The sequence below is a fragment of the Periplaneta americana genome, chromosome 2 (assembly GCF_040183065.1).
Source record: "Periplaneta americana isolate PAMFEO1 chromosome 2, P.americana_PAMFEO1_priV1, whole genome shotgun sequence".
Taxonomy (NCBI): Eukaryota; Metazoa; Arthropoda; class Insecta; order Blattodea; family Blattidae; genus Periplaneta; species Periplaneta americana.
Genome location: NC_091118.1, coordinates 100,561,535 through 100,585,167, shown reverse-complemented (window position 1 = coordinate 100,585,167; position 23,633 = coordinate 100,561,535). Strand labels below are relative to the sequence as shown.

Genomic DNA, 23,633 nt, shown 5'->3' with positions numbered 1-23,633 from the left:
TCTATCATATAACTTCTTCTGCCCCGAACTCTTCTCCCATTCACCATTCCTTCCAGTGCATCCTTTAGTAGCCAGTTTCTTCTCAACCAGTGACCCAACCAATTCCTTTTTCTCTTCCTGATCAGTTTCAGCATCATTCTTTTTCACCCACTCTTTCCAACACAGCTTCATTTCTTATTCTGTCTGTCCACTTCACACACTCCATTCTTTGTATGGATGAAGAGAATTAAAAATAACGGATGGGAACACATCGACGCGTCGTAACGCGAGGACAGATTCCTCCTTACAGTAACTATCACTTTTCCTCACATATCAGTAACATTCTTACGTATCGTAACGGGGCTACTAGAGTACTAGAAATCCACCGCTGTAGAGTAACGGTTAGCATGCATGACAGTGAAACGAGAGGTCCCGAGTTCAAATCCTGATTGGAACAAGATACCTGGTTGAGTTCTTTTTCCGGAATTTTCCCTCAACCCAATAAGAGCAAATGCTGAGCAACTTTCGGCGTTTTACCCTGGACTCATTTCGCTAGAATTATTACCTTCATATCATTCAGGCGCTATATAAGCATGGAAGTTGAAAAAGCGTCGTAAAATAACCAATTAAAGAAAAGGTACTACGACTTCTGTAGCAATATCCTTCATGCCTCGTTAAATTAGCATCGAAACGACGCATAATCGGACATAAATTTAAAAATTTGCATTGCTACCTACACTCCACCTATCATTTTGCAATAATTGCTGATATGTAATAATAATAATAATAATAATAATGATTTATTTTAGCTGGCAGAGTTAAGGCCGTAAGGCCTTCTCTTCCACTCAACCAGCAGATATGTACTGTTTCCACTCTCAATTAACATAATTTGTAAGAAATAATATAAGAAAATAAAGGCTTCTCATTAATTTATTTAACTCTACTGTTTTGCAGATATTATGTGCAATTAATAGTTATTTATGGTACTTGTGAGGTAAGTGCATCTTTATTGCACGAGTGGAAAGATTTAAGCACGAGGCGTCAGCCGAGTGCTTAAATTACACGAGTGCAATAAAGATCAAGCTCACAAGTACCATACGTAATTTTATCCATGACCGTAACGAAAAATTATGTTTTATAAAAGAAAATATGTTGAAAATAAGTCCTCATGTAATCACATACCATGGCATGGATTTTAGAATCAATACGTGTACTAGGTAGGTCATGATGTAGGAAGCCATGATTAGTAAAGAATGGTATCTAAGGCGTTGGATAAATAACAAATTATAATTAATTATATAATTTTAATATATATTTTTTCACTTTAAACGTGTATTTTCGTCTTTTTGAAGTTTCAGGAATTATTTAGAAGTGTTCACAGGACTAATGTGATTAAAATAATTTCACATTTTACTTCTGTAAACTTAAGAGGAATATTAAAACTTAATTAATCATCGTGTCTGTTTAGCTCAGTTGGCTAACGCGTGTTGTTTTAAAATCCTGTAAACCCAACTTCATAGGTTCAAGTCTCCTCGAATCCCAAAAGGTAAATTATTACAACATTTTAAAAAGATGCATATTAGATATGGATGTAATGTACAAATTACGACGTAGCAGATAGAGAAAAGAGAAGGAGATTGAGTGTATATTTAAGGAATGGTAATAAAGAAGTAGAGGTAGTGATATCTAGTAACTAATATATTAACTTCTTGAGTAATAGTTCAATGGAAAAGTATACGTGTGTACCTGGGTACTAGGAAAATACTAATGAACTGTGAGATAAAGTTCAAACTGTGAGGTAAAGTCTTTATCTCACTAGTGAAATAAAGTAATGTTGAATAAAAGCCTACTTTACAAACGCAAAAGTATTTAGTAAAGGCATGTTTTTCGTTATGGTCATGGATAAATTATCTTGTCCGATAATATAATATAATCTCTCAAAGTTCTGTATAAATTTTATACACAAAGATCCAGGATTCAATTTCGAAAACAAATTACAGACGTGGACAAATTATTAGACTAAATTAATTGTATGTGCAACGAAGCTGTATTTATTGGTAGAAATAATGAACAAAAATATATTTTGCACAGATATAATGAACAGAAAATTGAGTCCTGAGGTTACTAATATTTTGTGAACATTCCCTTACTCTTTACTAACACGTTGATTTTGTCAGGGATGCTGGAAACCAAAGTTTGACACTTTCTTTGGATATCAGCATCACTTAGCCAGATATCAGACAGTGCTTAAATGTGTTCATGTTTTGTTGTAAGCCTCTTTTTGTCCACTTTCTTCTTCAGTATAGATCACAGACTTTCAATTTTGTTCATGTCCGGTCTTCTTGCAGGTCATGGGAGAATATCTTCTGCAGTATATAATTAAAACACCAGTAGTACCAACATAGCCAGAAAAATATATACTTAACAATTGGAAAATATACCAGAAGATGTAAACAATCATATTTACAGCAATAGAGAGACTGTGAATTATACTGATAGTTAATATGACGAATTGTATTATGTTTCCAAGAAAACGTTTTAGTCTAATTTGTCCACGTCTGTATTACGATTGAAAAATTTTCTTACACTTCTCAGTCGTAACTTTGTCTGATGACAATATTCCTCAGAATGTTCTTTGAAAGTATTTGTTCCCATTGCAGTTACCATAGAGATATGTAAATAACTTCTCTAGGATGACGCATAACAGAAATGGAGATTAATTAAAAACTGAATGGAAATATTTAAGAATTTCACTGGTAGTTCTACAAAACAGGAAAATGATAGGAAATTCACAGAAATATAACATTGAGAATGAAGAAATTCTAGTAAAAAGCAGGGATTCTAAATCTGATGGTATGAGCTCTTTAATTCGTGCCACCAAGGTAGATCTATACAGTAGGTACTGAAAAACGTAAGTAAACATGGCAATAATGAAGCAGATGTGAAAATAAAGGGACTGTCAAATTCTGACAGCTGATATATTATTTTAATGTACCGAAGTAGATATGATATTTCCATGCAGATATTCTGCGTCATCATACGATGAAAGAGTAATGGAACGGAGAAAAATTCTCTCCGGCGCCAGGATTTGAACCCGGGTTTTCAGCTCTACGTGCTGATGCTTTATCCACTAAGCCACACCGGGTACCCACCCCGGCGCCGGACAGAATCGTCTCAGTTTAAGTTCCAACTCTTGGGTTCCCTCTAGTGGCCGCCCTCTGCACTACGTCATAGATGTCTATGAACGTAGAACTGAAGTCCACACATGTGCTGAGGTGCACTCGTTATGAGTGACTAGTTGGCCGGGATGCGACGGAATAAGCGCCGACTTAAATCACAAAGTGAATTTACGCATATTATATATATTATTTTTATGTATATATGATATTTCCATGCAGATATTCTGCGTCATCATACGATGAAAGAGTAATGGAACGGAGAAAATTCTCTCCGGCGCCGGGATTTGAACCCGGGTTTTCAGCTCTACGTGGTGATGCTTTATCCACTAAGCCACACCGTTCCATTACTCCAGCCTTCTACCGACTGCCTTACCCAGGCCGATCCCAGTTCGATATCTCTATTTAAATGAAGAAGCTCAAGCCAGATGTTATACATTATTATTATATTCATTCATAGTTTTCTGTCCAACGGCAGGTCCTTAAACTCCAGGAAAAAAATAGAGTTTCCTAACAGGACAACACACGGCCTCACAAGACATTTGTATGCATTCATTCATAGTTTTCTGCTCAAAGGCAGGCATTTCACTGCAAACCCAGTAATTTCCAATCTTTCCTATTTCCTGTCTTCCTCTTAGTCCCCACATAATATGATCCATATATTTTAATGTCATCTACCATCTGATATTTTCTTCCGCTCCAAACTTTCCTCCCGTTCACCATTCCTTCCAGTGCATCCTTTAATAGCCAGTTTCTTCTCATCCAGTGATCCAGCCAAGTCCGTTTTCTCTTCCTGGTAAGTTTCAGCATCATTCTTTCTTCACCCACTCTTTCTAACACAACTTCACTTGTTATTCTGTCTGTCCACTTCACACACTCCATTCTTTGGTATGCATGAAGAGAATTGAAAATAACGGATGGGAACACATCATACATTTTGGATTTTCTACTTTCGGACTGTTACTTTTTTTCGTGTGGGGGAGGGGGGTTCATAAAGCATAATATACAAAGCCAAAATCTTGCGACTGAAGATGTCCAAAATACTATCAGTCGTTATTTGCTAAATGTTGGAACGGAGTTTGCCACAAGAGTTTATTTGAGCTCCTGGATAGGAAATAAGAATAAAATTCGTCGATCCACATGATTGTCTCATGAGTAATTAAAATATTAAACGTTTCTTTCAAAATGAGTATGCTCCTATGCATCTTTTCTTTTGTTCGTGACTGATAACATAACCATTGTGTTTGATTTTCCCCTTGCAGATACAAACTTCTAAACATCAAGTTATTCAGTTATTATGTTCTGAACTATAGACAAATTTAATGCCGGTATTAACATCTCTGATAAGAGCGGTCACTGTTTTAGTTAAAATAACCTGACTGAATGAAGTCTTTCAAGTAATAAACTATTCTTGTGGGATGATGGAGACTACGCAACAGTGGTCATTATATGGAGATAGTGATCCGGTATGAACAGGTTTACAATATCACATCTTTGTGTGAGTCAGTCGACAGATGGAGAACAATAGCGATGTTTCTTGATATCGAAATTATCTATACTGCACGGCTCTTGGATGCTCTTAAATCTTTAAGTCAGTTCTAAGATAACATTTCCCAATCGAGTTCTTGTAAATCCAAATACAAAACGCAGTGACTTTGTGATAATGTTTTCAGAGAATCAATGACAAGACCAATCGAACATTTATTTATAAAATTAAGTGTACAATCACATCTTGTTAATTTTTTTATATTAATAGATCTTATCTTTATTACATCTTATACAGTCGGATAAATCTCACAGAATCATCCTGCAATCAGAACTGTTAGCAGCAGATGAAAGTTTGCCGAACTTCGTATGAAAACTATGGGGACTGCTGGCGAACCACAAATCTACTTAATTCACCCAAAGCACTAGCAGAATTTTAAGAGCTGCAGTAGTAGAATGTATTGTAGCAGTGATATAGAGACACAGTAGGTAGCAGTGGCTGAAGACACTTTATGAATAGTATCAGGACTTTCAAGTTAAAAAGGAAAAAGTAACGGATGTGTCGTTTTATATCGTGAAATGCTTAATGATGATAATAATGATAATAATAATAATAATAATAATAATAATAATATCGGCCTAGTAATAAAATAATATAATAAATTCGAAACTTTGAAATTCCCTGAAGTTCTAAACTGTTCTATTGGCCTACTACAGAGTGGGCGAGAAGGAACTAAGTATTAAAAAGGCGTATAAAATCTACATTTACAACGCTAATTTATTTATTGAAATTAATTTCATGTGTACATTATTAAATGTGAATATGGATACATACCTCAAAATTCAACGTAGCGTCGATTAATTTCCTGAAGCGGCCGGGAATGGAATCCACAATTTTCTGGAGGAAGTTGCGTGGAACACTGGTGATAACGCCCCGAATCCATGCTTCCAATTATTCCAGTGTGCGAGGTTTCGTCAGATACACCTCATCTTTTTCTCAGTCCATAACAAAAGTCACAGAGTGTCAGGTCAGGACTGCTTGGAGGCCATTCGTGAGGTTCGCGTCCCGGAAACTTCTCATCCAACCACGTACGCGCGACATAGGTGGTATACCGTTCTGCATGAAGTTAATGTCGTTGTTGTTTTCCCAGCCAGATACCGTGGGCCAAACGTAATCTTCAAGCATCTCATGGTAGCGTTCCGCGTTCATGGTGTCACGCAGGAGATACGGCCCGATGACATTTGTGGCCTTCATTCCACACCACACGGTCAGTGTGGACGAGGCTGCATCTTCACCACCATCATACCGGTTTCTTGTGCAGCCCAATAATGGCAATTGTGTCGATTGACGAAACCTCCCACATGAAATACAGCCTTGTCACTCCAGAGGATGTTTTGAAACAACTGAGGCCAATCCTCATTCCAGCCCGCATCAACTCCCCATAGTCCATTCTGCGAACGCAGTCTTCTGGTGTCAGCTGTTGCACGTAATGAGGTTTCCATGTACGATCATGCATTTTTCTGCAACACTCTTTCGCGAGCTGCATGACGTGTTGATTTAGCCGGGCTACGATTGAACATTTCTCGCACAATCGCCACTTTCTCCTCAGACCGAGACGTGCATGGACGGCCAATTCTTCCTGCATTCTTAACCGAATCTATGACAATTAGCTTCCTATGACAGTTCTTTATTGTCTCTGGACGGATTGTGGCATTCCTTCCCTTCATCGTACGCCACCATCTCTGTCCAAGAACAACGGAATTCCACACTTCATAGCGTGCAGCATTCTGCGCTCGCTTGCGAACAGACAGGCGATCGACCATCTTTGCTATTATTGCGCACACTTCCCCTCATGGCTGCAGCATAGATAAATATATAATAGGATGCGAAACTGCGGTTAGCACCATCTGGCCGCGGGGGGCTGAAATAAGATGATCAGCGCCCAACGTCGTAGGTGGTGAACATTAGAACTACGTGTTGGGTACATTACCCAGAGTTCTCTATTTATCCGTTCGAGATATTGCTCGAGAGTCAAGGAGACGAGATGGCAGACAGAAACTTGCTAATCAGTGAACATAAAGTGACACGTGTGTGTATAAGCAGTGTATGTTAAACAGTGATGTTTATGGTCGTTGTAAAAATAGTGTTGTTGAATGTATTGTAAAGTAATAGTAATATAATAAATTGAACTATCTAAGTAGTTCTTGCAGACTTTTCCATTGCGCTGTACAATAAATACCCAAAGAATACAATCCCAATTATCTAACCTTTTGCTTTATTTTTGGTCACTGTCTCGTTATATTTTAATCTGGTAGTGTAAAACAGGTCGTCTCTTTTATCTTCCTGTTTGCTCCGGTAAGAATTTTCAGTAGAAGATGCTGTGAAGAATAAAACTGTAAATGTTTTATTTTAAATTGGGTTAGTTTTGAATATCGATGAGGGTGGGAGGGAATACTTTCTGCACAGTTTAACATTTTCGTCACCAGGTGCGCTGCTAAATGCATGGAGTAATTACTCTTTTCGCTACTTGGTGCGCTGCTAGATGTAATAATGCCCCTCTCCCCAACAGGTGGCAGCAAGGTCAATTTCTGCAACAGCGCCTCTAGTATGTGTTACGGGAAACTCAGTAAGTTTCGCATCCTATTATACGAGGCGTATCCAGAAAGTCAGTTTCCCGATTTTTCTCCTTGAAAGTAAACGTAATTAGCCGTGTCAATTGCGCATGCGTAACAGATCTAAGACGTATCAATCATATGCCAGCCGGACAGGTCCTGCCTGGTGCCAGTAGCGTGGCAGCAGTGGTCCGAAATGGAAGCTCTTATTCCTTCTCCCGCCACCTGCGAGGTTCGGTTGGTGATAAAGTTCTTTATCCATGACCATAACGAAAAACATGCCTTTACTAAATACTTTTGCGTGTGTAAAGTAGGCTATTATTCAACATTACTTTATTTCACTAGTGAGATAAAGACTTTACCTCACAGTTTGAACTTTATCTCACAGTTCATTAGTATTTTCCTAGTACCCGGGCACACACGTATACTTTTCCATTGAACTATTACTCAAGAAGTTAATATACTCGTATTAGTTACTAGATGTCACTACCTCTACTTCTTTATTACCATTTCTTAAATATACATACACTCAATCTCCTTCTCTTTTCTCTACCTGCTACGTCGTAATTTGTACATTACATCCATGTCTAATATGCATCTTTTTAAAATGTTGTAATAATTTACCTTTTGGGATGCGAGGAGACTTGAACCTACGAAGTTGGGTTTATAGGATTTTAAAACAACATGCATTAGCCAACTGAGCTAAACAGACACGATGATTAATTAAGTTTTAATATTCCTCTTAAGTTTACAGAAGTAAAATGTGAAATTATTTTAATCACATTAGTTCCGTGAACACTTCTAAATAATCCCTGAAACTTCAAAAAGACGAAAATACACGTTTAAAGTAAAAAAATATATATTAAAATTATATAATTAATTATAATTTGTTATTTATCCAACGCCTTAGATACCATTCTTTACTAATCATGGCCTCCTACATCATGACCTACCTAGTAACGTATTGATTCTAAAATCCATGCCATAGTATGTGTTTACATGAGGACTTATTTTCAACATATTTTCTTTTATAAAACATAATTTTTCGTTATGGTCATGGATAAAATTACTTATGGTACTTGTGAGCGTGATCTTTATTGCACTCGTGTAATTTAAGCACTCGGCTGACGCCTCGTGCTTAAATCTTTCCACTCGTGCAATAAAGATGCACTTACCTCACAAGTACCATAAATAACTATTAATGCACAAAGCATTGCGCCAATTGAAATTTATAGGCAGCTCTGTCAGGTCTATGGGCCGAACATCATGAGTAAGCAGATGGTGCGTCGCTGGTGTAGGCAGTTTTCCGAAGGTCGTCAAAGTGTCCATGATGAAGAGCGCATTGGGCAACCGTCCCTCATCAATGATGATCGTGTTGAGTTGGTGCGGCAGTGCATCATGGAGAACCGTCGCTTCACGATTAAGGAGCTGAGCAGCCATTTTCCGCAGATATCGCGATCCTTGTTGCATGAGATTGTCACTAAGCACCTGCTGTTCGAAAAAGTGTGTGCCAGGTGGGTGCCGAAAAACCTGACACCCGAACACAAAATGCAACGTTTAGGAGCAGCACTGACATTTCTGCAACGGTATCACGATGACGGCGACGAGTTCCTCGATAGGATTGTCACGGGCGATGAGACTTGGATTTCGCACAAACAAAGCAGCAGTCAATGCATTGGCGGCATAGTGGATCTCCGGTCAGGACGAAATTCAAACAGACGCTGTCGGTACGGAAAGTGATGTGCACGGTGTTCTGGGACAGGAAGGGCATTCTGCTCATTGACTTCCTTCCAAGAGGTGAAACAGTGAACGCTGACCGTTACTGTGAAACAATGCGAAAATTGCGACGTGCCATTCAAAACAAGAGGCGTGGAATGCTTACTGATCCTCCATGACAATGCTCGTCCACATACGGCTCGGCGCACAGAAGCTGTTTTGACGGAATTTGGCTGGGAGTTGTTTGATCATCCACCCTACAGTCCTGATCTTGCTCCCATATTTTCACGTTTCCTTGCACCTCAAGAAATTCCTGTCCTCCGGTGAGCGTTTTGGCAATGACGAAGAGCTGAAGACGTCTGTCACACGCTCGGTCCATTCACAGGCGGCAGAGTTCTACGACAGAGGGATACAAAAGTTGATCTCACGATACGACAAGTGTCTCAATTCTGATGGTGGCTATGTTGAAAAATAGCTGAAACATTGCTGTACCTGTTGCCAATAAATGCTTTCCTGAAAGTGTGTTTTTTTTTAATTTGGGAAACTTACTTTCTGGATGCGCCTCGTACATTCATCCATGGCTGCCGTCTGTACAACCGACGCGTGAAAGTTTAAATCCTATTTAATGACCTATTTGTAGACATCACTTTCATTATGATTCCATAGATATTTAAAGTTCTACAGCCATTTAATAATATCTAGTTACTTCCCAACCACACTGTAGAATTCCATTTTTCAGTCATTTTACCAAAGATTTCAATGACCTTCTGGTTGATATTGGGGTTCTTGCTACTAAAAGTGAAGTAAATCCACCACACCTTTCTTACACCAATGCCAATTAGGACTACCACCAAAAAATAAATAAATAAATAAATAAATAAATAAATAATAAAGAAAGAATTTTAATAGTAATACATCTACAAATCCATTTTTTTACATAAATATCGTGATTTAATTTTCGATCTCGGCGAACTCTATTAGCACCTTTGAATCCATATTTAAATTCATACTGTTTAACTTCATATTTATGGCAATGAAGAAAATGGGTTTATTAATTGTTTGTATGCGTCTGAAGTATGATTAGTATAATATGTAGCTAATCGGAGACGTATGGAATAGAGGGGGAAAGGAATTGGCCATCCTTCAAAAGTTGCTTCAAAAGTGGTGCCTTGTTGGTATCACTTGTGAGGTTCAGACCTGTCTTCGGACAGTTGACTGAACAATAAAGTATTTACTTTATTCGTAATTATTTTTTATCAATACAGCACAATAACACGCATATGTCGGCAGTACCGCACTGTTTTCTTTACACTCTTTTGAGTAACGGAGTTTCCGGCAATAAAGTTATATTGTTAGCCCTGGCATGGAACAGAAAGTATTCCTTATTTAGTGCTGCTGAATCGAATCGAGTTGTCAACTGAATGGCACGGAAAAGTTTTTTTTTCCGCTCATAGAGTAAGTATAATATAGAATATATACAGTAGATACAGTGCTGGTGGTCTAATGTGCAAGATATCAACATTGGAAACGTAAGTCACGTGATTTTGGTATGCTGCAGACAATTCTGTAATGTTTTTTATACGTGGGTTCTTGGTTGTGATTCATTAGTGAAATGTACTCAAAGTAAGACTAAGGCCATCGGCGTAGCTCAGTCGGCTAAGCCGCTTGTCTGCCGATCCAGACTTGAGCTCCGGCGCGGGTTTGATCTCCGCTTGGTTTTTTTCTGAGGTTTTCCCCAACCGTAAGGCGAATGTCAGATAATCAATGGCGAATCCTCCGCCTCATCTCGCCAAATATCATCTCGCTATCACCAATCCCATCGACGCTAAATAACCTAGTTGATACAACCTCTTTAAATAACCAAGTAAAAAAAAACAGATAAGTTATTATGTACTGATCATAGCCATAGTAATTGCAAACTACTGCTACTGCTTTGGATGTAAAGAGATATACTGAAAGGAGACATATACTTTCATTCTTAAGTATCGCACACACATAACCTCACTTGTAAATGTCATATTGAAGGCTTAGTTTCTAGTTCTCACGTAACTTAAATTATTTATCACAATTATATATTCAATTTTTATAGTTTTTTTTTTTCCAAATATGTTTCAGGATTTATTTTTCTCTTCCGTGATGGTTTTCCATTACATGGCTGATTTTTCTTCCAGTTCTAAATGTTTTTAAGAGTTTTCTGAAGTTAATCTTGCTTGATCCTCACTTACTGTTAATTCTTGTAATTTGTAAGTCTAAAATGGACTTTACTAAGCATACAGCCCTTCCATCCCCCTCGCGTATGTGGTACCTAAGAGGTTACGTCCACTTTCGGTTTTCCCCTTCAAAATTTTCTAGAACTCCTTCAGTGGAGCAGCGTAACCCGGAATGAGACTAGTGGCCAACAGGCTTGGAGCTCACATATTTAGTTTCTTACAGCCCCCAACCCCTTGCAAGGACGCGCTTTGCGTACCTTTTAAATTTGTCCTCCCAATTCTCCTCTCTTTTCCGATTCTTTCGATTTTCGATTCCTTCCATTTGTAAACTAAAACAAAAATAAAAATTTAAACAACACAACCGTAGTTTCATTCCCTGACTGGGTGACGTTTTCTACGTGCCTACGTATATCTGATACAGAGTAAAATTTTTCATTTTTATTTTTTATTTTATTGTACAAATGAATTTCCTGAGTGAATTCTCCTTTTCAAGTAATCCAATAAATAATTTTATTTTTCTTTGTTTTTGTGTTTACTTTTTTAGTCCTAAAATGATACTTTTACTGATGTTACGAGTTACGTAGGAGTGCTCGATATTAGCCAATATGTTCAAGAATTAATCATATGTTTAAAGCTGCTTTTCTGTTGAGACAAAAATAGACCTGTAAATCCAATATGTTGTTCATGACTATCTCAATATGTTGTGCGGCTGAAAATACGGATGGAATCCATGAGCACAGTTGGATCCCTGCGGTGGTTGAGTGGTCAGATCTCTGACCTGTCACATAGGGTTCGAGTCCCTGTCAGGTCTGGGATTTTTCGACACTTGTGGCGGACCAGGTCGCAGTTGGGTTTTTTCTCGGGGTTCTCTCGTTTTCCCCCATATTAGGCATTTACATAATTCCGCCACCATTTCTCCATTTCGTCATCATTCCATAGCATTCCCCGATCGCCGCCTGGCGACGCACAGAGGGGGCTGGCCTAGGAAAGAGGGGGGTTGCTTGCTCGACACCTGGGTATTCAGCGAACGTTGTGTAGTCAGCCGGTGTGGGTTTGGGAGTGCGCCTAGCTTGAGGGATAGCGCAATAGACCGTAACAGGTTGCAGTGCTGGGCCATAGTGCCCCCTGCCGTAAATTAAATTCACTAGCACAATTGTATGTTGGTTGTGTCCCTGATTACGTATATAACAGATTGACCATCGTAATGTTAAAAACATAGCATGTGTAAGAGAACAACCACCAGGATCGCCACCGTCGATTTAAAACAACCGCTAGATGGAAGTACAGTTGCTCCATGCAATTCAAATGGGAATTATGATGTGACTCCTTCTACTGTCGCTAGATGGCAGTATAATAAACTTGATAAAAGTTGCCGTCAAACCTGCAAGACTAAGCAATCGGGGGATCAGGGGTTCTGTCCATGGTTAGACAGTCCATACTGTGTCTGTATTATCTTGCGTTACGTTGTTATGTTTCTTTCGTAAGAAATTGACTATTGTTTGTTTACATTTTGTATTGAATATGAAGCTTATATTACGACTTGCATTAATCCCTTTAATGCTGCAAACATTTTAAAACTGGAAGTTGATAAGGTGTATGGTGAAACATTCGGAAGAGCAGAAGATGAGTTGCAGTTGCGAGCGTCGTTAAATAAACCATTGTTTTAATTTGTTCTAAAGGTCGGGCTCGGGATCTCAAAGAGTGAGGACGATTGTGTAGTATTAGTGAAATGATGACAAAGGGGAGGGGAAACTGGAGAACTCCGAGAAAAAGTCCTCGGGTCCGCTTTGTCCACCACGAATTCCATCATGAGCCAGAAGGGGATCGAAGCCAGGTCGCCAGGGTGGAAGGCTGAGAGGCTAACCACTTAGCCACGGGCGAGGGTAAGTAGTATTAGTATACAGTAAGTACTACGTGTCCATGTAACATCCGTCACCAAGGAAACCAACCTAAAGCGGCTGCGACGTTGACGCAATTCCCTTTTGACTCACAATGAAAAAAGTATGTGCAATGTACACTAAAGCAGTTAATGATGTCATTAACCGTCGTGTCGCAACTCGGAGCTCCCCCCACGACATTTACCTGACTTCACACAAAGCCGAGCCCATTCATTCAGCCCCCGACCTTTCAATTCGCCGCCCGCCAGTACAAGCACAAGATCACAAGGACTCATGCCTGCATTCACTTCCCGAAACTTACATCCATGCTAAATTTAGACTTGCATTTTGCATATTATTCGTTTCATTAAAATAATCGCACAGTGTTCCAATACAATGGCACATGAGTTGGGTTTTTGGATAGGATGACCAGATGTTCTTTTTTGTCCGGACATGTCCTCCTTTTTAGGCCTTTGTGCTGGGTCCGGGCGAATTTAAAAAAAAAATCAAGAAATGTCCTCCTTTTCGTAAATTGTATGCCTGATATTTTCAAATTATCTGATTTGACGCCTTTTTCAAGTAATTTGACTGTAGATGGCAGCAGCATCGACGAAATATATTTTCTTTGCCACGATCATAACTCTCTTTGCTTACAAAGTGATATTAAATTCATACTTTGTGCTTTTATATGTATTTTGACAGTAATTTATAGTTTCCTTGGCTTTCATATGTAGTTAACTGTGAAATCAATTTATATTATTAAGTTTTATCATAAGTATGCTGTAATACAATAGATATTGACATAATGTTAAGTATAATATAGGTCTAAGCCTAAATCTAAATAGATAATTTCTGTCTTCTTTAATTAATAGTTCCCTTTACTTTCATATGTAGCTAACTGTAAAATCGTTATTATTAAGTTTTACCACAATTATTTTGTAATATTAACATATTTTTAAGTATAATATAAGCCTAAATCTGTACTGTAAAAGAAAATTAAAACTATAGTTTATTTAACGACGCTCGCAACTGCATAGGTTATATCAGCCGGAATTTCGTCCCTCAGGAGCTCTTTTACATGCCAGTAAATCTAATGACATGAGCCTATCGCATTTAAACACACTTGGATGCCATCGACCTGGGTCGGGATCGAACCCGCAATCTCGAATACAGAAGGCCAGCGCTATACCAACTACGCTACCCAGGCCGACTGTACTGTAAATATTTTGTAAGAAAATAGATATTGAAGTAATTTATAGTATAATATAGGCATAAGCCTAAATCTAAGTACATATTTTATGTCCTCTTTTTTTCGAACAATGTTCTCCTGTTTCAATCAATCGATATGAATCTAGTCACCCTATTTTTGGGTAAATTTGCGAACCACTTTGGGTACATCATGTCCTCAAGTGAATATGTTACGTCCCTCTACTAATACTGTAGGTAGGTAGGCTGTATACCTGACTATTATATCAATACGGCGATTTTTGGATGGCCTAAAAAACCTTCAACAGGAGACCGAGCATCTGAATATCCAAATGAGAGGTGGTCACTCACGTTATAGACCTCCAGTATCAAAACGATATGTAACGAATCAGGAAAGAATAGAGCAAATTGTAAGAAACTATGGTTATGATAAAGACAATGACAATGTGAAAATTTATCTTAGATCTGTAGCTTACCATTAAAATCACACTCCAACCCTTCTGTTGATGAATGAAGGTCACGAAGTAGGATTTAATTTTTAATACGGATAAATATACAATACAACTAAACAATATGTACTGTACGGTAAATGAAATAAAACGAACACAAATTAAAAAAAAAACTGAGAGACGTGATTTTTAGTATACAGTTAATTAGTTAGAAAGTCGGAGAAATTATTGTGGGGACACTACAATAGATGTAGCCTAGAATAGAGAGCATGAAAAAATATTTCACTAATTGATCAAACACAGGAAGAACCAAATTACAAAAGACGAAGGATATAATGAGCGAAAGTAACGTCTGGCCGAAGTTAGACAGGACCAAAGCATTTAAGGACTAAGTACATTATGGACGAAAATAAAGACCGAACCAAACATCATAAAGAACCAAATTAAAGTTGGACGAAAAATGTTGGACAAAAGTTCCTATAGGATAACCGGAAAAGTTATTTTCTCGTAACAGTTTCAACTGTTTCAGTTCCTTGAAAATACTAGTTTCCAAATAACAGTACAATATATATATATATATATATATATATATATATATATATATATATATATAACTACACAGGTGCACAGTAGTATCTTGGCATATGTACAGACCCAGAAACAAAATTCAGGTAGTCCAAATTTTGATTCTGGGTCTGTACGTAAGACTAGTATCTAATAGAACAGTGGTATTTTGGAACAGGTACTTACTACCAGTACGTAATGAAACAGTGGTATTTTGGACGCTAAAAGACCAAATTCTTCCCTGTATGCCATGCGATGCAGTATGTCATAATAAGGTGGGATGAGAATTCGTGGAAAAGAAATGTTTTCTAATATCAAACTAAATTCGTAGATCAGGTTTGTTCGTAGCAGGAAATATATAATTTGAACTGGTAATGAAAATTACGGGAAAACGGCTGAACAAAATTTTAAAGAATTACCCCTCATTTTGAAGTTTGACATCAAGGATATGCGAAAAAAAATAGTATGTTCATAGTTTTCAGTGAAATGTCAATTTTCCGGTACATAATTTTCCTATTTTTTCAAAATCTACCTACCTGTCGTCAGTTCTGAGAACTAATGGCTTTTCAGAATAAAACAAAACACACACACATTACAGTAAACAATACTGGAGGAAAGCCATGGCCTGCAAGATTGCTGCCATATTTGAAGTTCGAAGTTCAGACAGCTCAGATTCTCTGACATCACAATGCCAATATGTCGATCTTCGTTTCTGTAAATTTTTTAGAAATTTTCTATATTGCTTATTAAAAACTTCAAGACTTACAGGTCTGATTTTATGGTGTGTAATTTTCTGAGTACAGCTGTGTATTGGATATTAAAACTACAAAACTTAAGAATGTTTGATGATATTATTACCATTAAAAATGCAATGATGTATTTTTCACTAATATTATACACAATAATGCTCTATTGATGAAATGAAAGTAAAACCTTTTCGGGTTATATAAGCAGATTTAGAGAAAAATCTTAAATTAGATTTTAATTTCTATACTTTACTGAGTAACGGTTATATATTACTGGAAACTACAAAACTTACGTAAGGTAACAATATTGTTACTAAAAATGAAATATTTGTATAGTTATTAATCAAATGGTGTGGATCTTTTTATATATTTAATAGCGGTGTAGTATATATATATATATATATATATATATATATATATATATATATATATATATATATATATATATGTGTGTGTGTATTCTCTAATTTGCCTATGTAGTTGTGTACTACTATGGAAGAGGTATTAGTAACTGAGTCATGCTTCCTATTTTATCTGTATTTTTAAACTACATCGAAATTAATTTCATATTCCTTTAGTTTAATAGATTAGATTTGTGATCGCTGCCAATCATACCATTTTGTTGTAGGAGGAATAGTAGGTCATTTCACTTCTTCCTACCATGATGAGTCAGTTTATTTCCCGTAACCAGCAACGAATGAAACACTGAAACTGCTAATGATTTACGATGACCAATTTTATTTATAGCGCATAGAAGATTCTACAAGTCTGAAATAGCATTTACCTCATTTTCTGCATCTCAGCAATAGATTCCTCACAACAGCCTATAGCCTAGTGTTGAAAATATACGGAATAATATATAACTTACGTCTCTGATCTTCCGCCATTAACAACTCATTACGAACTTATGGAAAATTATACGTCATTGATTCAACATAGGTATGGTAATGTTTTACGTGGCCCAAATGATGTCCAATATTCACAGGTACCTAATACACTCCAAATGTTGTCAGATATTGTTGATAAAATTATTTATGCTATTCCTACAAAAATTGGTAAATGAAGAAAACGTGTCCTCTGCACATTTTATGTTTCGTTGATCATATTGGGTTAGATCAATGGCGATACAATCAACCTACTGCACAGGACATTGCGGGTGTTTTTGTCTCCTTAGAAGATGAGGCACCAAAATATCGTTATGTTGTGCATGACAAACAAGGGGGATCAAATGAAGCCCTCACTGTGGTCTGATGATATATCCCCTCCTCTTCCCTGATGAATCACAATTGCAACACAGTGTCCCACGCTAGCAAAACAAGCTCACTAGAATAACGTTACTTCATGTTGCTCCATTTCGGATTGCTGTTCGTAACCATTTCCCACACATTCATTAGTAACACAAGTTCATACAGCATATTGTCTGAGGAAACACAAAAATTACAATTCCTAAGGAAAGATCAAAAGGTATTACCTAATGATAAAACAAGAAGCCTACAAGATTTTGTAAACTGTTGATCACCTCAGCAAGATATATTAGCAGGAAAAAGTGATTCTGCCCTCTACATTTCAAGGTAGTTCACGAAACATGCAGCAGCTGTTCCAAGATATTATGTCTATTGCAAATCAAGATTTCAGGTATAGCTCCCTGTAAAGTTTATTTGAATAATTTCGAGGGAAAAATTGTTCCGGAGCCGGGTATCGAACCCGGGACCTTTGGTTTAACGTACCAACGCTCTACCACTGAGCTACCCGGGAACTCTAACCGACACCGATACAATTTTTCCCTCTATATCCACAGACCTCAAAGTGGGCTGACAACCGTCAAGCAACCAACTTCGAGTGCACACTAACTCCGTGTGACTTAAATTGTGGTTTTCTGTTAACGAACAGTGACGTGTATTATGCAAATCAAGATTTCAGGTATAACTCCCTGTAAAGTTGATTTGAATAATTTCGAGGGAAAAATTGTTCCGGAGCCGGGTATCGAACCCGGGACCTTTGGTTTAACGTACCAACGCTCTACCACTGAGCTACCCGGGAACTCTAACCGACACCGATACAATTTTTCCCTCTATATCCACAGACCTCAAAGTGGGCTGACAACCGTCAAGCAACCAACTTCGAGTGCACACTAACTCCGTGTGATTTAAATTGTGGTTTTCTGTTAACGAACAATGACGTGTATTATGCAAATCAAGATTTCAGGTATAACTCCCTGTAAAGTTGATTTGAATAATTTCGAGGGAAAAATTGTTCCGGAGCCGGGTATCGAACCCGGGACCTTTGGTTTAAAGTACCAACGCTCTACCACTGAGCTACCCGGGAACTCTAACCGACACCGATACAATTTTTGGTTGTCAGCCCACTTTGAGGTCTGTGGATATAGAGGGAAAAATTGTATCGGTGTCGGTTAGAGTTCCCGGGTAGCTCAGTGGTAGAGCGTTGGTACGTTAAACCAAAGGTCCCGGGTTCGATACCCTGCTCCGGAACAATTTTTCCCTCGAAATTATTCAAATCAACTTTACAGGGAGTTATACCTGAAATCTTGATTTGCATAATACACGTCACTGTTCGCTAAAAGAAAACCACAATTTAAGTCACACGGAGTTAGTGTGCACTCGAAGTTGGTTGCTTGACGGTTGTCAGCCCACTTTGAGGTCTGTGGATATAGAGGGAAAAATTGTATCGGTGTCGGTTAGAGTTCCCGGGTAGCTCAGTGGTAGAGCGTTGGTACGTTAAACCAAAGGTCCCGGGTTCGATACCCGGCTCCGGAACAATTTTTCCCTCGAAATTATTATGTCTGTTGTTCGAAAGCATGTCAAACATGATATTTTCTTAACTCTCATCTACAGCAGAAACCGCAATGACCTGAAATAACTACTGCTTTACTCGCACTGAAAAATCCAACTGATCGTCCTGACATTGTTACTTGCGTTTTTGCATTGACACTCAAGAACTGAAGCTGGATATGTTCCAGAAAAAGTATTTGGTATAAAAAAACCATTCAGAGGTAGTATGGAAGCAAATAAGTTTCAAAATGTCTGATATTCTTAATTGAAAATAAATCTGAACATCTTCATTTGAAATTCTAATGAATTTAGGTTGCAGTATTTTCTGCACAAGCCACTAGTTTAATGTAATTTAAAATTATTCGTAAATTGGTCAAGAGCCGAAGTGAATCCCAATGATATATAAAACCTAATCTATTCTTCTGCTTCTTCTTCTTCTTCTTCTTCTTCTGCCCAGCTCAAGTTCACAATGGTGTTAAATTTCTCAAAAAATTAGTAAATAAAAATCTATAATCATTTCGGCCGTGCTAAAATTCATAATACCTCCATGAAGAGTAATAATCTCAATGTGATGAAACAGGAAAATTTAGAACCTTTATATTATTGTAAATAAAACACCTTCAACAATACAGTCATGTTTGGACAGAATTTAGTTTAATTTCAAGAATTGGTAATGAAACTAAACATTGAAAACATATGTAAATAAAACTTAACCTATATATTTTCATCTCCATTGATACAATTCACAATACAGTTACTATAATCTAATGCAGGCATTGTGTTAATAACTGTTTGATAGAATCCTATACTCAGTAACATCAGTTTCAAGATAATCTGTATTTTTTTTTTCAAAGAAGCTCTTCGTATCTTTACTATTTATCTTTTACTTTAGTTTCCAACATTTTTTCAGTATAATTTCTGCTTCCAATCGTGGGGCCCGAGCCCAACCAATAATTTGTCGTGTTGTAATTATACTTACGAGATTCATTTATCTTAACTTATACCTCAAATGTTTGAGCCACCCAGTGTTTTCCAAAAGTTGGCGCCACTGCTTCCAATAGTGTCAAACATGTTCCGTTCTGTGGAACAGGCATTGTCATAATGTAGTTCCAAAGTAAAACGAGTATTTTGTAACGGTTTCGGGACACTTTGTCCACGGTTTGTTGCCCGTAGATATTTCGTCCACACAAATTTCGTCCATAGACTTTTAATCCAACCAAATCTTTGGCCATAGGCACTATAATCCACACTGACACTTGGGCCACACCTACTTGGTCCATGTATTTGTTACATAGTATGGACGAAATGTCGTGAAGAAATGGATATTTACCACATGCTGAAGTTTTATTTTATTGAATTTGTATTAACTGGATTTATATCTGTGTTTTTAGAATTAGACATTCAGTTCTTCCTCTTCGTCTTCTTCATACTGTAATTTTAGTTTGTAACTAACAGCACGGAGGTATTGCTGTACATTTCCATTATGTTTGTACTCCCCATATCTGCGCACAATTACCTCTATTTGTGTTTGGTTTGTGACGTCTTTTTTTTTCCACAGGCTTCCTAACCTGTCGGTGTCCGCCGGACAACTGCTTTATCATGGCATGGTTATCGCGTACGTCTTTTTTAAGATGCTCTATAAATTTTGTAAATTTCGGCAATGATACATGGTGGGTAATAATTAATTTTTGGAATCGCGAATGTTGTTCGTATGATGTTTGCCCTGGATAACTTGTTGGTACATATTCCATAGCTCTGGCGGATATCGTGCTGTTACAGCATGGCGACGACCCCTGGCTGGTCGATCTCTGACGTAAGTTAGATCTATATAATTTACCAATTCCTCGACATCATCATGGACTACACCGGACAATTCTTCGAATACGTCTTCTACATCAGCTAAAGGCACAAACGGAATGTCAAGGAGCATCCTTACAGATCGTCGAATGTCTTCATTTTCGTTGTATGGAACCTTTAACCGACACTGCGTAAGAGCATACCGGCAAATTGCTTGCGTGTAATGATAACGGCAATACTGCATTCACGTAAGCGGAAAACCTGTTCTAATGGCATTTCCGAAGTCAATCATTGCAGTATCTGGTTGTAGCTGCAAATTCCTCCGTTGAGCTTGCGCCTTCAGCTCTTCGAAAATTCGTGTGTATGTAACTTGGTCTTTCCTACTATATAACACATATACCAGAGGGAAGACGTAATCATACACCACCCCATGTACTGTATGTAAATGGCCAAAAAATATTAATTTAAAGTCAATTTCCTGGCTCAAAACTGTTTCATACCGAAAACCTTAGCAAAGTTACGGTCAAAAAAAAAAAAAGTGTTGACAGTGGTCTCTGTGACGAATACTGAATACTGATAATGTGCATACAACCGAAATTTCTGTTGACCAAATGGTGGTGGGGACGAAAGGAGAGTGTGGTCTAAATGTCCGTGTGGACGAAAAATCTTGCGGACATTACTACTTCGGGAAAGACATCCCCTCACCTTTGTAACGTCAAGCATTTCGTACTAGCTCAGAACAACATAGTTATTTGGAGCGTAGTATTCCAAGGTACTGTCCGAGCAAGGAACTGTTTCAAAATAATCGCTATTATTCCCCCCACCCTCTAGGGCAGATCAGTCATCAATCACACTTCATTTGGGACAATGCAGTAGTGTGTTGTATTGTGCCACGATTTCTACGTAAATTTTCTAACATTCCGAAGTAAAGTAAGGTAAAGTAGGCCTAAAGTAAAGTTAACCGTATGCAACTAATCCTCATACTACAGATGAACTAAAAGAAAACACTCAAACAGAAAAGAAATTCGTTGTGTGCAGAGGAACCGACACGGGTAGATGACAGTGTCTTAAGAATATGTAGTTTGTGGACCACAAAATAAGCAACAGATTCAGTACCTTCCGTCAAAAGGGTGAGTACCTATGTAAAATGTACATTTTATTTGCCAGCATATTAAAATAGACAAAAATACTGAGTTCCAAAAACATAATTAAGCAATTATTTAAATTCGTTTTTATTTAATGTGTAGTAATTTATTAAGTCTGAAAATTTTTGTTTTTTGACTTTACTATCTTTCAAAATAAATTATTAATTTATTTATTTTCAAAATTTCATATCCATATCAAACTTTCGTAAACTTTCAATTCCTTTTCTTACTATTCATTCATTCATAGTGTTCTGCCCAAGAGCAGGTCTTTCACTGCACACCCAGCATTCTCAAATCTTTCCTATTTTTCGCCTTCCTCTTAGTCTCCACATATGATCCATATATCTTAATGTCGTCCATCACCTTATATTTTCTTCTGCCCCGAATTCTTCTCTCATTCACCATTCCTTCCAATGCATCCTTCAGTAGGCAGTTTCTTCTCGGCCAGTTATCCAACTAATCCCTTTTTCTCTTCCTGATTAGTTTCAGCATCATTCTTTCTTCACCCACTCTTTCGAACACAGCTTCGTTTCTTATTCTGTCTGTCCACAATTACTATTATTAGCCAGTGGCGTAGTCAGACTAATTATTTTGTGTGGGCCAGATATGCAGGGTTTAGAAAGTACCTGACCCATCTCCTAACAATACCGCTGCCGTCAACTCTCTTGAAACTCATTCTCGGAAGTCTTATTTAATAACATGCAAAATTATGATAAACAATCATGCAAGGCAAACCTATACAAACGCTTCATAAGGTGAACTGGAGCTGTCGAGATTTCCTAGCAACGAATCTGTCGATCGCTTATGATGGTCCTTCAACAAATCCCTACTTTTCTCCCTCTTGATGGATAGAACTGCTCGATTACAAAGCCTTGTGCTTGACATGATTGTCGAATTTTTCTTCGTTTCAGAGCTTTGAAAAGTTTTATATAGGCTAATTGCCTTAATTAAGGACGAATATTTACTAATATCCATTTTTGGAGACTGAGGTGCTTCCGATAATGAATTTGCAAGAGTAAGAGCAAGAATATCGTGTCAAATTTTTCTAACTGATATAACAATTCAGTAGCCTCCACGGCTTCCTTCTTTTTGTCGCTGCCAGACAATTTTTTAGGCTCAATCCAACACAGTTAAATTAGCTCTTGAAGAAACGAACGCACTTTTTATTTCTTACCTTAATGCTATCTACTGTAACTATTGCTCTGGATCCATGGTTTAGTTTTTAATGTTGAGTATTTTCCATAAAAACGCAAAAATCCGCATATTTTTTGGGTGGGCCTGGACCCACCTGGCCCACCCGCTGGCTACGCCACTGTTAATAGCCTATATTGTTAAGTCTCGTATTCATAATTCGTAAGCGAAAATCTATAGAGCGATACTTAGTACCATAACACCTTTGTAACATCTTTACAACGGTACAAGGTGTTAAATAATCGAAACGAAATTACAACCGACCTACAATCAGTTTTGCCTAGATACGATTTAATTCCGTCTTTCAAAGGTGACAGTGTATTAATAAATTGTCCAACTCAATGCTAGGAGGCCTTGATATCAGACTCAATATTGCTATCGACAAAACAAGTTTAGCATTTTTCTCTCATATTTGGAAGATCCGGCTGCTGCTCGAGCCAAGGCCTACAGAGACGTCTTTGTTCTGCTTGTATTTCAACAGTAGTGACCATGGAGAGAGAACGACGAGGCGGCCTTTGTATGGGTAGTTAGTTACACACTCTTTAAACCAGGCATTTCCAACTGCTGGCTCTGTGACATCTCTGGCTTCTTGAGAGGGGACGCATATCTAAACAGCAAAGTAGGGGGAGTGGTAGTGAAAGGGATGGAGATGCTTAAATACTAGCAGATTTAAGAACTTCCGTGTCTGAT

The 23,633-nt window shown here is 37.7% G+C and overlaps 1 protein-coding gene and 1 non-coding gene across 4 annotated transcripts in view; both read right to left on the bottom strand.

The window, feature by feature from the left end:
* The window catches only part of RhoBTB (Rho-related BTB domain containing), a 596,656-nt gene that overhangs the window by 358,514 nt on the left and 214,509 nt on the right, over nt 1–23,633 (bottom strand). The window lies entirely within an intron of this gene.
* TRNAK-UUU (transfer RNA lysine (anticodon UUU)) lies at nt 18,275–18,346 on the bottom strand. Its single transcript has one exon. It is a non-coding gene; the product is annotated as a tRNA-Lys (tRNA).